This window comes from Pteropus alecto, unplaced genomic scaffold (assembly GCF_000325575.1).
Source record: "Pteropus alecto unplaced genomic scaffold, ASM32557v1 scaffold67, whole genome shotgun sequence".
In the NCBI taxonomy this organism is placed as follows: domain Eukaryota; kingdom Metazoa; phylum Chordata; class Mammalia; order Chiroptera; family Pteropodidae; genus Pteropus; species Pteropus alecto.
Window position 1 is genome coordinate 9,716,312 of NW_006441061.1, and position 11,880 is coordinate 9,728,191.

At 58.2% G+C, this 11,880-nt stretch overlaps 1 long non-coding RNA gene across 1 annotated transcript; it reads right to left on the bottom strand.

Moving 5' to 3' along the window:
- Positions 1-672: 672 nt before the first annotated feature.
- Positions 673-6,175, bottom strand: LOC112484771. The gene is made up of 2 exons (XR_003048177.1): positions 3,951-6,175; positions 673-3,860 (listed from the first exon to the last, which is right to left on the bottom strand). It is a non-coding gene; the product is annotated as an uncharacterized LOC112484771 (long non-coding RNA).
- Positions 6,176-11,880: the final 5,705 nt, after the last annotated feature.

Genomic DNA, 11,880 nt, shown 5'->3' on the forward strand with positions numbered 1-11,880 from the left:
CAATGTGACCTGTAATCTGGCTGCTTGCAAGATTTTCTCTTGGTTTTGGGGGTCTCCTATTATTATGCCCAAGTGCACTTTTGTTTGTTTTAATCTTGCTTGGCATTGCTGAGCTTCTTGGATCAATATATTTTTCACCACATTGGGAATATTCTTAACAGTATTGAAAAATTTTTTTCGGTCTCAATCTCTTTTCTTATTCTGGGACACCAATTAATATATATAGTTCTGCTTGTTATGTTTCACAATTCTTCCCCCCCCCATCTTTATTCTCTCTGTTCTTCAGATTGGTTAATTTCTAGGGTTCTGTCTCCAGGATCAATCACCCTATTTTCTACCTGCTCCAATACTATATTAAGCCCGAACAGAGGAGTCTTCATTTGAGATACTGTACCTGGACTCTGTCTCCACTGTAGGTGTCACAGGAGCTGACATCTGGGCTCCATATACAGGTCTGACACCTCCAGACACCTTCTGAGAAGCAAGAACCTCTTCAGGGTTCCAGCAGAAATGACCCACTGAGATTTGCTTTGGGATAGAGCCCTCTGGCTGCATCGTGGAGAGTGGAAGTGTGTACATGGGGCCAAGGCACTGCTGGGGGAGTGTGGACAGAGCAGGAGTGGAGGGGGCTGAACTCCCTATGGAAACCAACAATGACGGGTTGTCTCAACAGACCAGCATGCTACTTTTTACTGATTTTTAACTTAAAAGTTATTGGTTTGATCTTTTGCCAGAATTTTGATGAACGCGATTCTGTAAGTATCATTCACAGCAGAGCCACATGATGCACGGTGGTCGTATCTCCTTTCCCATGTAACTTTCCTTGTGTTGCCAGTCTCATTTGTTTGTTTAGCCACGTGTTTATTTGCTTTGTTTGTCTGCCCTCGGGAGCAGCCGGGAGCCTCATGTGCACGGCAGGGTTTCCCAGGGTGCGCTCCTCGGCAGGGTAGCTGGGCTGGAAGAGCCATCTCTTCTCAAAGTCCTTGGCTGACCTACTGTCCTGTGCTTAGACACCAGCTTTTGGAGGGTGGGGGGCACAGGGAGGAACTGAGCCTGGAGTCCCTGAGGCCAGAGGGCCCTTGTGCTCATCACCTCCCGCCAGTTACAGGAGCGAGGGCGGGAAAGTCGCCTGGGTATGCTGGCTGAGGAGGGGGCCTGCGGGTCACGCTGTCCTTAGACTTCCAGCCAGTCCTGCAGTGTTCGGCCCCTCCCTACAGCCCAGCTGGCTCTGGTGCTGAGGACTCTGGGTTTGTATGATGCTGGTGCAGCTGGCCTCCGATGACCCTGCCCCATTCTGCAACCCAAGGGGTGGATCTTATGCAACAAAATTAACCAAAAGTTCATTTGGTTTCTATTATTACCATGTTCTCACAAACCTACATAACATCAGGGATCGAATACTCCTCCTAGAAATATCTTCTGTCGGCCCAGGTGCGGCACAGCAGGCTCTAGACACGATCCTTTAATCCATGCCATAACCTACGTGGGAATCAGCCACACCCTCTGTTTCAAGGGGAAGCTCCAGAAACTTGGGTGCAGGTGTGTTCCCAGCTCTGGTGCAACTTTCCACTCCTGCGTTTAAGCAGCACAACAGACAACATTCGTGCGGCCATGATGCTGAGAATATTTCAATCCTGTCATTCTATGTGGCTGCTGGAGTTTTCATTTGAATTCACAATTCGCCAATTGCAGAGACATCTGAAAGCTGTTAGGATGAGCTTCCACCAAAGACGCCCGTTTAGAATAATTTCTAGAATGTACTACAAAGTGGAGTTTTTATGAATCTGTACCAAACGTATCCTATGTTTAAGGTTCTTCCTATCTGTGTATGTGACTTCAAGGGAAAGAAGATCTCCAAAGTTAAGGTTAATATAACCTGCCCTATGGTCAGCTATGAGTGAAAACAGACACATACAGCTGGAGTGCCTACTGAGCATGACAAGCAGAGAAAGATCAGTTGTGACAAAATTGTTGTCAAATTTGCAGACATTAAGACGCAAAACAAAGTGAGCTAGAGTGTTATTGCTCATTACTGAGGAAAACCAGCACATCCTCCGTATCCGAAAAAAAGTTTACGTCACGAAGGTCCTGGTCCACTGTTTCCCTCTTCTCCATTGAAGGGTTTTCCTTTTGCACCCACAGGATTGTGTAGGGGACGTGCACTGGAGGAAACTTGTCACCACTTGCTGTCCTTTTCCGGCCATTGTCGCTGTCACTGCACACACCTTGGTCCGGTAGAGGAGGGGGGTTTAAAAGGATCCTTCGGGTGTCCAGTCTTCTGGCCTCAGTGAGGAGGGAAAGCTGCATATGGGAGGCATGGACTGCCCACTGGGAGGGTGAGCGTGTGGACAGGGGGCAGTGGAGGAGGGCCACCTGCTTCTCTGGCTACTTGGGAGTGACTCGAGTCCCCTCAGCCACAGAAGACAGGGCAACCAAGACTAAGCCAGATGCAGGGTGTGGGCAGTGGGCCAGGGCAGGAGAGTCGGCCAGCTGGAGAGGGGGGCGCTGACAGGCATGGGCCTGGTCTGTGGAAGCAGGGAACGACGGTGGACCCGAGTCAGGACGGGGGTCAGAGGTCCCAGTTGGGCCAAAGAAGGCTGGGGGCCCGGGCCCAGGGGTGGAGCTGAAGGGGGTGTCGGGGTGCTGTGGAGGGCTGCAGTGGTAGGCCCTGGAGTGCCGGGTGCAGCAGGATACAGAGACCCTGCTAGGCACCTGGAGCCTCCCGGACACGGGCTGCGGACTTTGGCCAGGTGATCTCACTTGTTGAATCCGAGTGCCAGTAGAGCTGTCTGTCTGCGGATTCAGAGCGAGGCAGTCGGAGGGAGCCAGGTGCTCTCAGGAAGCAGGTGCGGTGCCTGCCCGCGCCGTTAGGGCCGGGTTCACGGGCACTTCCGGCCGCTGCCGGCAGAGGGCGCGCGCGAACCTGCCGCTGCGCCAGGCGGCGCTGGCACCTGTGCTGGGTCAAGCGTCTCTGTCCTGTCAGCCTCCTTCCCTCCAGCGAGAACAGACAAGAATGGGCCCGAGTGGGGCCGAAGGGGCCGCTTCCCTCCAGGGATTCACACTTGGGGCAGGACACGTGCACACAAACCGATTCTTGTCAGGCCAGGCGAGTGCATAACCCACTGGACAGGGGTCCACCGCCAGACCCTCTTTATCCCAGGACACTGAGACCCCCCACAGGGCCCAGGCCTGCCAAGCGTTTGGCGGAGAGAGGAAGCTGGTCCAGGTGAGGGCCTGGCGGGTGCAAAGGCCCTGGGGCCTGGGAGCCCTGCGCACCTGCAGCACTGCACACGAGGTTGTCACCTGGCCTTGGGCGCTGCGTGTGGGGGGGCATTTGTGTTTTGAGGTTGTCTGAAGGGAGGTGGGCGGGGGGTTGGGTGCGATCTTTGCATTCCTCCTAGTACTTTTCCAGAGCTTCCTGAAACCTGCTGCTCCAAATGCTGCTTGTTTGGGATTGGCAGTGTCATCAGGTGGCTCTAGCAGTGCCAGTCGGTGACAAGTGAACCTGCCCCCCCCACTGTTATTACTGCCCCTCCTTCTCGTCTGCCGGGAGCCAGCTGGGCGCCCCGCCTCCCACCGCCGCTGACCTGGACCCGCACTCCACACCCTGGCACCCCGGCTTTCCTCTCGGTGGGCTCACGCTGCTGGCGGGGTCCCTGGGCTCTGCGGCCTTCTGATCTCAGAGCGCTGGTGCTGTTGGGGGCAGAGCCCCCAGCAGTGTCTTTCTCCTTCCCTTGGGGTTACTCTGCGGGAGGGACCGCACCGATCTTTCTGGGACGTGTCCCTCAGATGGTGGCAGCGGAGCGAGAGTGAAACCCACTTTGTTCAGAAGCTGCAGCTCAAGGCTGACCTTCAAATATCTGAAAAATGAGAAGGGGTGAGCTCTTCGGAAGAGAGGTGAGTCGTATTTGGTGAGGTGGCTCTGCCTCGGGAGGCTGTGGGGACAGTACCTGGCAGGTGAGGGGCGTCCTATGTCCAGGTCCCGAGTGGGAGCTCAGGTCGGCCTTCCTGCCTCCAGGCCTGTGTGTGAGCTGATGTCTGTCCTCCCAGGGGCCCAAGTGAGCAGAGGCCTGTGCTGAGAGCCTTATGAGGGCCACGCCTGTGGGGAGCAGAGGTGCCGCCAGTGTTCAGAGGTGTTCCGGGGCACGGATGCCAAGGGGAGAGAGGAAGACAAAGGGGGCGGCACAGGCTGTCATTGGCTCGGGAGCGACGAGCTGCTTGCCTTCAAGAAACTCTGGCCATGGCAGGTGGCTTTGGCAGGGTCCCATCCCCGTGGTCTGCAGGCCCAGGACAGGTCCTCTCCTGCTGAGCCATAAGCAGCGGGCGTCCACATGGCATTGCCCTGACCTGTGGCCAGGCCCATGCCTCTCTATGGGAGGCACTGAAGCCCAGGACAGGACTCCAGGCCTGAACCCTCCATGCCCTTTGCTGCCCCCGGACATAGCCCCGGCTCCCTCCCATGTCTGCTTGGAGCTGTCCCAGGTGACTTCCAGCCCCTCCCCATGGTAGCTGCCTCTGAGGACGAAGTTTTGCTTTCTTTTTGACAGGAAGGAACTTGAGTGGGAATCCCCTGAGCTGCCCGAGGACCAGAGTGAGTCACCCTTCCTGGCCTGTCAGGGCGAAGGTGTCACCCCTTCCGAGCTGGCAGCCGGGGGCGGGTCGGCCACTTCCTAGTCAGGGCCATGCCACTGAGGCTCCCTCTGTCCGCTCTCATCTCTGCGCACCTCGCGGGCCTGTTGTCCGAATTAAATTAGGAGGAAAAAAAACCCGAGTGCGTGAAAGTCCTGTAAAAGCAGCAACGTTTAAAATAAATGAAAGCGTTTTCATGCCAGAAGCACCGGCGAGTACTTTCGGGACTGGCTCAGTGACGTCTGCAGGTGGCTGGCTGCCTTCCCAGGAATTGAGACCTTGCTCATCAAATCTCTGGACACGGGCGGGGCTGAGGTGGCCCCCAGCCAGCACTTCTGCCCTGTCCCCAACCCTGGAGGAGTGAGGTCTGACACTCCCGGGGAATCACTATCGAAGGCAGGCGGCAATCTGATTTTACCTGAGGGAAGCGGGGTACACTGCTGCAGCTGAACCTCCTCCTCTTTGCTGCAAGAACCATCTCCTGCAGGGTTGCTGCTGGGGTTCACCGCTGGGAAACCTGAGCACGTGCTCGGCCAGGGGCTTGGTGAAACCTCGCTGAATTGGGGGGTCCACGGCCACCTGCAGCCAGCACCGACTTCATGGCACTTCTGTCAGAGGTGGGAGGCCTTGCTGCGTCTCCCGGGGGTATCGAGTTTGGATCCGGGAATCCCAGCTCCACATTAAGGAATGACTGATGCACTGTGTCGCAAGCGAGTCCAAGGCGGGGTAAGCAGTTCGGATGACGTGACCGCAAAGCCTGCTGTTTTTCCGCTTGTTCTGTCCTCGGGTGGTTCCCATTGCTCCCGATGATCCCTGGAGTGGACGTGCCAGATGTGCTGTGCGTGCGACCTGGGGTAAGGAATCTTCCCTCTAGCCTCCGTTTTCTTTTTTGCAAAACGAGGACAGCAGTCCCCTCTCTGGACGCTAAAAATGCTGCTTGTCAGATATTCGGCAAAGCCCCTGTTCTATGACACATTGTCGGTTTCCTCTTGACCCTCCTTTGGCAGATAAATAGACTGGCCTCGGGTCACCCACGTAGCAGCAGGGATGGAGTCAACAGTCAGCCTTCCCAGCACTGTCCCCTTTTTGCTGGCCAAGGCCACTACCTTATTTCTAGATGTTTCCGTGTGTCTGGAGGCCATAAGTTGTGCGTTTTTGGTTTTGTTCGGTGGTAAAATTCACCACTGAAACGATACAATTCAGTGTCGTTCGTCCGTTCATCATGGCTGGCAGCCATCACCACTACCTAGTTCTAAAACATGTCAATGCCCGCAAAGGAGACCTCGTGCGCCTTCCTACCCTTTAAGTGAGCAGGGTCTTTTTTCTGATGCGACCCACGCCGGGGCCCTGCGCTGAGTCGGGCGCCGGGGAGGGAAGGTGCCGCCGCGGGGCCCTCGGCTGGGGCCTCCCCCTTCGTGGACACCGGCCAGGTTCCCGGGAGTTGAAGACCAGCGACGGCGTTGCTGCGGGAGTCCCCCGCTCGCGGCGCACGGAGAACCACAGGCGGGGAGAAACCCCGGAGGCGACTTCAGAGCGCGCACGTCACGGCGGCTCCGACCAATCGGCCACTGTCACCTGCGAGGACTGTGGGGTTTAGTGATTCAATCTTAAGTGGAGGTCCCAGCCAGCTCGAAGTCGGTGCTCAAGTTTGTTTTAAACAGCGTTATTGCAGCATGAGTGACACACCGCAGAATTTATTGGTAGTTGAACTTTAAACGAGCAAAAAGCCTCAGGGTCCTTTGTGAAGCCTTTTGCTGGCCGCAGAGGCCGTCATGTCAGCGGAGGCGTCTGCACCCTGGAGCAGCTGCCTCCAGCCCCTGGCCCGCCCTCTCTCCCCTTGGTCCCTTCGCTGGCTCTCAGGCTCCCAAAGGCACGCTCTCTGACCTGGGCCTTTGGCCCGCTGGTCCCTTTGCCTGGGACAACCCTGCAGGCACCTCCTGACACGCAAGGCTGTGCCTCCCACGTGTCCTTCCTGTGTCCTCCTGCGTCCCAGACCCGTGTCACCCAAGGCTGTGTTGCCCTAGCCTGTGGCCTGCATCAGTGGTAACGCTTGTCTTCTCAGCACCACGCGTGGTCCATGGCGGGAGCCTGGAAGCCTTCGCTTGGGTGACAGTGACTAGAGTGGCGGCCACGTGCATGCCTTCTGCCTGCCGCAGGGATGCGGGAAGCGGGGGCTTTCAGCTGGGATCCCCCGCCTTAGAGCTTCTCGGCTTACCGATGAAATAAGCCCGAATGTCACACCTCTGGGGTCCTGACAGAGCACATCGTTTCCTCGATGGCTGTCATTTGGGGTGAGAGCCCAGGGTGTACAGTGACCGCTGGTTGCCGGAGGAAGCATTTTCTCCAGGAAGAACAAGGCCTTTTCACCTTGCGTTTTGAGAGTTGGGTTTGGGCCCCCTCTCTGGCAGTGTAAGACGCCAGCCTGCCAAGCCGCCCCCAGCAGTCGGTGTGCTGGCCGAGGGTGGCCTGGCAGGTCGGCTTCCACACGGGACATCGCGATCGTGTACAGGGACGGGCAGGGAGGAAAATTAGAAAAGGTTACCCACAGGTCCCGCAAGTTATGCCAAAAATAGGGCGCACTTTTTGCCTGTCGTCGAGTCTGGGCCTGTGCTCAAGGCCCCTGTCCGCCCTGTGCTGGGCCCTCACAGTGGACACTTGGTGGCCCACCCTCCCCAGAGGGGCAGAGCCTGGGTGGGGCAGACGCAGGCTCAGCAGAAGCTGTCCCAGAGTCTGTGAGCAGGAGCAGGGCCCAGACCATGTTCCCTGTGGGGCCCAGTGGGGCGGAGATGGATTTGGGGCAGAGGGTCTCGTGGGCTGCCTGTGATTTAGGGAAGAGAGTGCATAGCAGGGGTGGAGTAGAGCGCGGTGTAGCGGGCTGACTCAGGTGAAAGGAATGGCTGGCGTGGGTTCCAGGAGTGAGGTGCCCCGCTGTGGAGAGGGTGGGGCACGGTGGGGAAGGGCTGGATCCATGGGTGTCGGAGTCAGTTGCCAGGTCTGGGAGCCTGGGGAGTAGGGAATGTGCCCGTGCATCCTCTGCGTAGGCCTGAACACCCCCGTCCCTGCCTCCTGGCACTTATATTGTAGAGGGGACAGGCCCACGGTCCCAAGGAGCAGAGAGCAGGTGAGGTCGTGAGCTGTGCCGTCACGGGAGGGAGGCCTCCCTGGTGCGGTGCGGTTTCAGTGCGGCTGTCGGGGAAGGCCTTGCTGACCAGCAGAGGACGTTGGGCTGGTGGGGTGGGCACCCGCAGGTTGAGCTGGGGAAGCCTTGGGGGTCTCAGGGAGGCAGCTGAGTCCCAGGTGCCTGTTAAGGGCCCCTCCGGCTGCCAGAAGGGCCTGCAGAGGCTGGGACAGCGAGATGGTGGCCAGGTTCCGGATGTTTGTGGAAGGTGGGGCCGCGGGTTTACTCAGGTGCTGGGGGTGAAGGGTTGGGAGAGCAGAGTCTGAGAATTTGGCTGGAACACCTGAAGGGGGCGTGCGTCCGGCCCCGGACACCTGCACTCAGAGGCCAGGGACATGGCGGAGGGGAGCAGAGTGGTCTTCTGAGTCACGTGAGATGAGGCCGAGACCTTAAAGCAGGGCTCCCCAGCCCTCAGGCCATGGACTGGTACTGGTAGGTGGCCTGTTGGGAGCTGGGTCACACAGCAGGAGGGGAGCGGTGGGTGAGTGAGGGACGTTTCACTGTACCTCCCCAGCGCCAGCATCACCGCCTCAGCTCCACCTCATCGTCAGGTGTTAGATTCTCACAGGAACACTGGTCCCTGGTGCTACACAGGTCAGAGACTGCTGCCTTAAAGGGACAGAATTGCTGTATCATAATTAATGAACCTGTTCCTGTTGGTAACGCCAGTTGTTAATGAGAAGCTGGATGCATGGGTCGATTGCTTGGGTGACCACAGGCTCACAGTGCGGGTTGGAAGGGCCCTCCCTGACCACGCGTGCTGGTGACGCTCGGTGTGAGCAGTGGGCGAGTGTTCTGGGGGCACCAGGCTACTGTTTGGTGTCACGCTGAGCTGGAGGGAAGGTGAGAAGTGTAAAGTTATATTTTGAGTGTGTATTTCCCTCGGAACCTCATACTCGTGGGTGAAGTACTTGAATGTCTAATGGGCTCGTCACGCGGCAGGTGTGAAACATGGAACCCTAGCAGTGTACAAAACAGGGGTACCTGTTAGTGGGGCTGTGAATTTGCAAAATTCAGCCCCTGGCATTTGGGGACGTGATAGGGTGGGGCTCCCTGTTGAATGGTGGCATGGTGTCCCTGCCGGCAGCTGGTGCTCCGACGTCTGATTTGATGTCACTTTGGGCAGCACTGGGTGGTCGTAACAATACAGCACACACTTCTGAGAATTATTTACTGACACCACTAACCGACGCTCACGTAGCAGGTCGCACACCGGCTCCCGAACTCGGACATACGCCCGAGTGACAGCGCGTGGAAGAGATGCACAAGGCAAGGGGTGGGGAGGGGGCGCGGGTGCCCTCCCCTCTCCAGCTTCCACCCTCCCTGCACCATGGCGTGCTCACCAACCCAGAAGCTCGCTGAACCCCATCCTCTTCACGGGAATTCCATCGTGAAGGTGTGATTGATCAAGTCATTGACTACTGGTGATTAAGGCACCGCAGCCTGCAGAGGGGTGAGGGTGGTGGCGAAAGAGCTTATGAATGACAGGAGACACTCCTGTCCCCGTCACTCAGGAAATCCCAGGGGTTTTGGGAGCTCTGTGCCAGGAACTGAGAAAAAAGACCAGGTATCTAATCACAATATCACACCCCCAAAGTAGCTACTGTCCCAGTTTCTGTCACCACAGCATAGTGTTCCCTGTCTTTGGTGCCACAGAACTGGAATTATTCCAGAGACACTCCTGTCTGCTGGCAGAAGTGCCCTCTGACAAGGCGCCAGTCTGCCGCTGGAAGTTCGTGCACGCACGTGCGGAGGCGTTCGGGGGATGAAGCCAGTGAGTCGGGAGGCTCGTCCGCACGCCCGCAGTAGTCAGTGCAGAGGGATAGTTTGCGGTGTTTGTTTTTCACCAGCTTACCTGAGAGAGTCAGGGTTTGGGGAATAAATCGGAAGCTTGGAAGGACCAGTCGGACATGGTGGTTTTGGGTTGGAGTGCTCTGGCACCTGACTGACCCCTCTCAGCTACTCCCCTGAGGACGGAAGCCGTCCTCGGCTGTGTCTGTGCAGCTGACCTCAGAGGGTGGGCGGGGAGCCCCGAGCCCCGTGTGACTTCGGACGCCGGAAGGTTCAGACGGGGTTTTCCTCCCAGGGGTGGACAAGCACAGTGGGGCCGCAGACCTGCCGTGCGATGGCTTTCAGACTGGCGGCTTCTGCGAGGCACAGCGCGTTTGGGCTTTTGCGCTGCTTTCCGTTTCAGTCCTTGGAGGGAAAGTGCGTGTGCGTGAGATTGGAGTGAAGCGTTGGTGGACCGGGGCGCGGGCAACCCCGGCGTGCGGCGTGGCCGCCGGCGGGCCTCACCATCCCGCCCCGTGGCCGGTGCCCTGCTGCTGGGTGAGCGCGGACTCCCGCTTTCCTGCGTGACTGCGAGGTCGCCGGGAGCAGACGGACAGAGGCAGACGCCCGGCCGAATGTCGGGCCTTTTCCTTTGCATCAGTCAGAAAGGATGTTGTTTTTGTGTCTAACAGGAGTAGATGTCACCGGATTCATAGCGTGGGTTCGTTCTGCCACAGACGGTGGTTAGATGGCCATGACCTGGGCCAGCCGTGGGGGTGGCACGCTGGCTGGGCGCTGCAGGGAGCTAGTCAGCCAGACGTGCGCGGCACAGTGGCCTCTGTCCTTCACTGCCCGCCCTCAGAGCCCTGGACGCCTCACGCTCTGTTATTTAACGTGAGAAGTATAGAGGAAAGTTTTTTCCTAAAAAACGTTTTATTTAATTTTATTTTTTTAGTGACATTTAAAAATTTCTCTGACATAGTTTAGGATGATGATTTTAAACCATGAATAGTTCGTGGACTCAGTTTGGTAGCAAGGCCAGACAGAAGTCAGAACGGAAAGCGCAGAGTCCTGCCCCGGACTGGCGTGCTCTTGCGGGCCCCTTGTCCAGGCGTGTGGGCGGCGGGGCAGGCCGCAGCGGGACCCTGTGGGGGCGCCCTGGCCCGTCCTCCTGGTGCATCGCTGGCTCTCCGGGCTTCCGGCTTAGCGCTCCCGCCGAGAGGTCTCGTTAATGGGGCCCCTTCTGGCGCTTACACATCTGCGCCACGAGGGCTTGCAAGGATGAGGTCGTCCAGCTGTTGGATGGATCGTCCAGGCCCTGAGCGAGCCCCAGTGTGCAGAGCACACGCGGGCTTGCCAGCAGCGGAGAGATGGGCGTGGCCTTGCGCGGAGTGACCCTGGGCGTAGCATCCCCTCTGCTGGAGCCCACGTAGGTCGTGGAAGCCTTGGGGGCCATGGGTTGCAGGAGCCCACGTAGGTCGTGGAAGCCTTGGGGGCCATGGCTTTGCCTGGACGACACCTTCTGTCGCCATTTCCTGTGGTTTCGCGCCCACTTAGGACAGTGCAACAGCGTAAGAACAGCTTCGCTGCCCTGCGCAGACTGTCTCCTGGAAAGGGACGTCGCATGCGTCCGCCAGAGGACCCGTGGGATGTGCGCCCAGGGGCGTGCGGGAAAGGGGGGGCTGCTGCTGCCCCTGGGTCTCGAGCTTGCCTGGGGACAGCGCTTCATGTTCAGGGGCTCTTGGGCACTTTTTCAGGGGCCAGAAAGCCACTTCCTGTGGCTTTCTGAGAGTGTGGATGTTGAATAGCGAGCCCCACGCAAGGTCTCTGAGTGCTGTGGGAACCCCCCCCAGTCGCCGGCCCTGATGGCCTCGCCTCAGCAGCCTTGCCAAAGCCTAGTGGACAGCACAGGGTGGCTCTAAAGGGAGGACACGAGTTGGTGGATGGGGAGCAGAGTGGTGGCACCAGGCCGGCGTGGGAGACACTGCTGGATGGTGTGGCCACCTCCTGGGCCCTGCAGGCTGATTTGTAAGACCTACTGTAAAAGCCATCACCATTGTAGGACCCTCAGGGACGACCGAGGACAGCTGGTCACTAGTGTTGGCAATAAGGTGGCATCCTCTGTGCTAAGACGCAGGCACACACTCCGTCCATGGGTCACAGCAAGCGGGCTGGGGGTGGAAGCCTGGACTGATGACCTTGAGGACAGCCGGCTGGTCCGGGGCCTGTGGGGTGGGTGTGCGGGTGCCAGGCGTGTGGGTGTGCAGGTCACCACTCTGCTGAGCCTTGGTTTCCATGTTTGT